Source organism: Cynara cardunculus (assembly GCF_001531365.2).
Source record: "Cynara cardunculus var. scolymus isolate 2C chromosome LG 10, CcrdV1, whole genome shotgun sequence".
Taxonomy (NCBI): domain Eukaryota; kingdom Viridiplantae; phylum Streptophyta; class Magnoliopsida; order Asterales; family Asteraceae; genus Cynara; species Cynara cardunculus.
Window position 1 is genome coordinate 28,381,930 of NC_037537.1, and position 4,541 is coordinate 28,386,470.

Below are 4,541 nucleotides of genomic sequence, written 5' to 3' on the forward strand. Positions count from 1 at the left end.
CGATTCGCTCAAGAAGATTTCCTGATATCATTACCCAAAAAGTTGATGATAGGTCTAACGACACTTTTCCTCTCTATAATAACCATGATGGTTGCTTTTGCGGTCAGCTTCTTCGTGTTATACCATAACAGTTTGATCTCGATACCGATTATCATCAGTGTAGGTGCTGTAGTGCCCATCTTTCTATACTTGAAACTGCAGTTTCCTCTTTTGGTGGATGTGTATCGCTCAACATATGGTAGCAGGTATCACTTTAGGCCAAAAAAGCGTGTGCTTTACTATCGCAATCCTAGTTGTTAATTGTTGTCGTCGTGACCACTTTCGAGCTATTTATTACAACTTTGAAGGCGAAATCTATGTTTTTTTTCTTTTTGAAATTGAAATGTACGCACTTTAACATTGTTGCTATGTATCATGCATATTCTTTTTGTTATCAAATTATTTACTTTTGTTCTAAAAATATTAATTCTACTCTGTCTCGTTTGTTAATATCTGATCAATTAGCGAAATAAAAAGAAAAGCACACAAAGTCGAGTTCGGCCATACTCGAAGAGTAAGGGACGGTTTATTAAACACTTACTTGGATAAGTACTTACCAATATAGCACTTACCTTACATATCCAGTTTGGCAAGGACCCAAAATCTTATAATGATAGTATTTGTGTAATATTCATGATGAATATTACAGGTTCGCAAAACACTTGTGCTTTCTAAATGAACTCCCCCTACAAACGTAAACATCATCGTTTTTACAACGCATTGGCAGGGTAAAAAGCAAGCGTTGATGAAATTCTTAGTGGGCGTTTGGTTTGACATAATCACTACAACAAAACTAGGTTTATAGGACGTCACCAATTTCTAAACGTTCAAATAGACTATTTTATAAGACTTAGTTTATAGAACTAAGTCTTATAAACCTATATTTTTATAGGACATTTTTTCAAATAGTATCATTTAAAATTGCTAATACGACGTTTTGTATTTAAATTGTCCTAAAAATGTGTTAAGGCACCTAAAAACGTCTTATAAACCTATTACAATGTATTTAGATAGAACATTTTATTTTTTTGTCCTATAAAGCGATCTATTAAAACACTTAGAAATTGATGGCGTCCTATAAACCCAATTTTGTTGTAGTGAATGTTTTTTAGGGATTTTGATTTCCTGGAAATATTTGAAATATTTTGTGTGTTTGATACGTAGGATTTATAAAAACGAATCATAAGTAATCATAAAAATAATTAAAATTTTTTATTAATTGATTATTATATAAAATGAATGTTTTAACATATTTTAAAACATTATTACAAACAATTTTTTTGAAATCCCGTGAGATTCTAAACTTTCCATTACACCATATATGAGATTGAAATGTAATCCAATCCTAAATCCCACAATACGAAAGGTTATGCCCTTCCCCCAACCAAAACTTCCATTCATTTTTGGGGATTTTAATTCCATTCAAGAGGCTGCCTTTCTTGTTTTGGATAAAATTATGTCTTTAGATCATTGGCAATTTTGTATATGCACCACGATAAGTCCAGATAAATTTGCAGCTAGAGCAACTACGTCGAGATGCCTAATTGTGGTTCAAACGTTGTGTTGTACATCAATTGGTCCAGTAATCGGGACGCACGGTGGCCTAAATCGATTTTGGCCACCACGATGATAACGGTGGTGGTCCATTTTTGGTTGGAGCTCATTCCACATGGTGTTGCACTAAACCAGGTTTTGGCATATTATGATTAAGAGTCACTGCCTCATTTACCTTACACAGCAAAATATCTGGCCATTAAAATAGCATAGTAAGATTGTCATTTTACTTGGTAAGAGGATGTAATTGTTTAGTAAACGACCCATTAAGAATGGAAATGCATGAAGATCTTTGAGCTGTTGGAGCGTTTGGTGACTTGGTGCCATTCTGTAATATGTTGGATTATCCAACATTCTGTAATACAATGTCGACACATGGAATCGAACCCACCTGGGTTTTTGTTTCCATGTTGGTGATCAAATAGCGGTAATAAATACTCTTTGTTTTCCTACTAATGAACAACTCCAAATCGCTCTTACACATCGAGAAATATTTGTTTAGTTATCAAGACGGGCACAAGGCTATGGGAAACCATCGGCTCTTGTTTCAAGCCACTGAAGTTTTAACTTGCACGTTGGTTTTCGAGGTTAGGCGTTGTATTTTACTATTCCAAAACTATCCAAGACTTTTTGAAGTCATGAAAAATTAGATTCAAGTAAATTAAGCTTCATAGGAAACACTCGGTAGTAACAGAAATGTTGCGAAGTTCTGACGAGATCCGATGCATTAGTGCTGGTATGATCGCACCCTCGACCAAGGCATGTTGTGGAGAGGCTGGATGAGAAGTTTCTCTCCTTCGTGGTGACTCACTTTGTTGCCGTTTCAAGCTAATCATAAATTACATGGCAAGATCCGTGTCGAACAAAAGTTGGTTCAAGACTACAATGTTTACAAGCGTGATGAGAGCACACCTCCTTGTTGAAGAATGACCCCTTCGTTCCTCCGTCGTAGTATAAAAAATTCTAGGGTTGTGAAAGTGTTGCCGTATCAATTTATTGTATGTCACTATATATATTTTAAAACTACAATAATGACACAAATCGGAGGAAAACTGAACCTGATTTGTAATCGATTTAAAGCATACTTTTTAGAGTATTTATCCACAATGTGCAACACGTTGATCTCTTGACCCCTCCATACGAAATGCATCTGGTTCCACAAAAAGAAGATTCATACTCACTGTTTGCCCTATATATAATTTCTTTTCAAGTGGTTGGCAACTATTAAAACAAATATAGGGACCATCATTGGTCCGTTGGTTAGTTCATTGTTTTTCATATGTGAGGTCCTGTGTTCAAGTTTTTTATTGCAATTTTTTTTTAAAAACATAATAAATCTGAAATTAAAAACTAAAAACTAAGAAAATAACATTAATGAAATTCAAACTTGGGTCTACAGTGGAAGAAAAGCCTTACAAGTTAACCAAGTCTACCTAACGAAAACTTGTGTCATATCGAGATTATCGAGGTTACTTGCTATAGGGTTAGAAGTCATATATATATATATATAAAGATGAAAAAGCACAAAATTGAAGCTTTAAACTTTGTTAAAACTTAAATCTCCTAAGAACTTGCTTAACATGGCGTTAGACGAATAGAAATGGAATAAGAATCATCGTTAACGGCGGCAAATATTCGATTATCAGGTGGGTATCCACGGTTCATTTAATATAAGATAACTTGCTAGCTAAAGTAAATTTATATATATCTATATAATAAATAACCCTTGGTTGACTTTGTACTTTATCCTGTCGATAATTAGATGATTATTACACTTCATAAAATTAATCAAGTTGCAAAGGAGCTGTAGAACATCTCTACTTATCGTTGTTGTGACGGTCCAGAGTAAAGCATACGGTGGCTCGGGCCACCCATTCAATTCGTTCATTTGTCGTAGTGCAAAAATTTATAGGGTTATGAAAAATTTCACCATATCAATTTGTTATTTCAAGTTTTTAAATGATATATAGAAGTGGTATATATTTGAGGAAAACTGAACCCGATTTAAAATCTCAAGTATATAAAGCATAAAGGGTGGTGCCCAATTGGTTTGAGCTTGGTTCCAAATGTCAAAAGTACCAGGAGGTTCGGGGTTCAAATCTAAGGAGGAATAAAAATCTCTTTCTGGCCACGGAGATTCAAATGCGGTGAGTCCGAGCTATCTGCAAAGCAAGTGGCCGCTCTGGGATTAGTCGGTTCGCATAACGGGTTGGATATCCAGGTTAATAATAAAATAAAATAAAAAGCATAAAGTAGTTACACTTTTGGGCATATATTTTAAAGTATATATCCAGAATGACAAATGTACAACACGTTGATCTCTTCACCCCTTCCCACGAAATGCATCTGGTTCCATAAAAGGATGAATCTCAATTTGCCCTATAAATCTTTGGTTTTGCTTCACAATCGATTGTGTTTGGCTTTCCTTCGTTTCTGATTTCGAAGTTTGACTTTCTTCATCTTCAACGTTTTGTGGTAAGATATTCCGTCTCTTAAAGTAGAGACGGACCTAAAAAATTCAAGTGGTTCCACCGTTTGACTATATTAAAACTACTATACAGATATTTTTTACAAAATCATCATTCGTCCATTGGTTAGTTTTCATTGTATGTTATATGTGAGGTCCTGTGTTCGAGTCTTTTATTGCAAAAAATTTCAAGAACATAATAAATCTGAAATTAAAAGTTAAAAACTAAGAAAATGATACTAATGAGATTAAGCATTGCAAATTAACCAAGTCTACTCAAGGGAAATTTGTGTCCTTATTGTAGTTTCAATATATATATATATATATGGTGATACACAACAAATTGATACGATGACACTTTTCACGACCATATAACTAGTGTATATAAAAACAATCTGTTTGTTTTTTTTGGTTAATAAAACCAATCTGTTTGTTTTTTGGGTTTATAAAATCTTTAATGAAAGGATTATCATATTCTTTA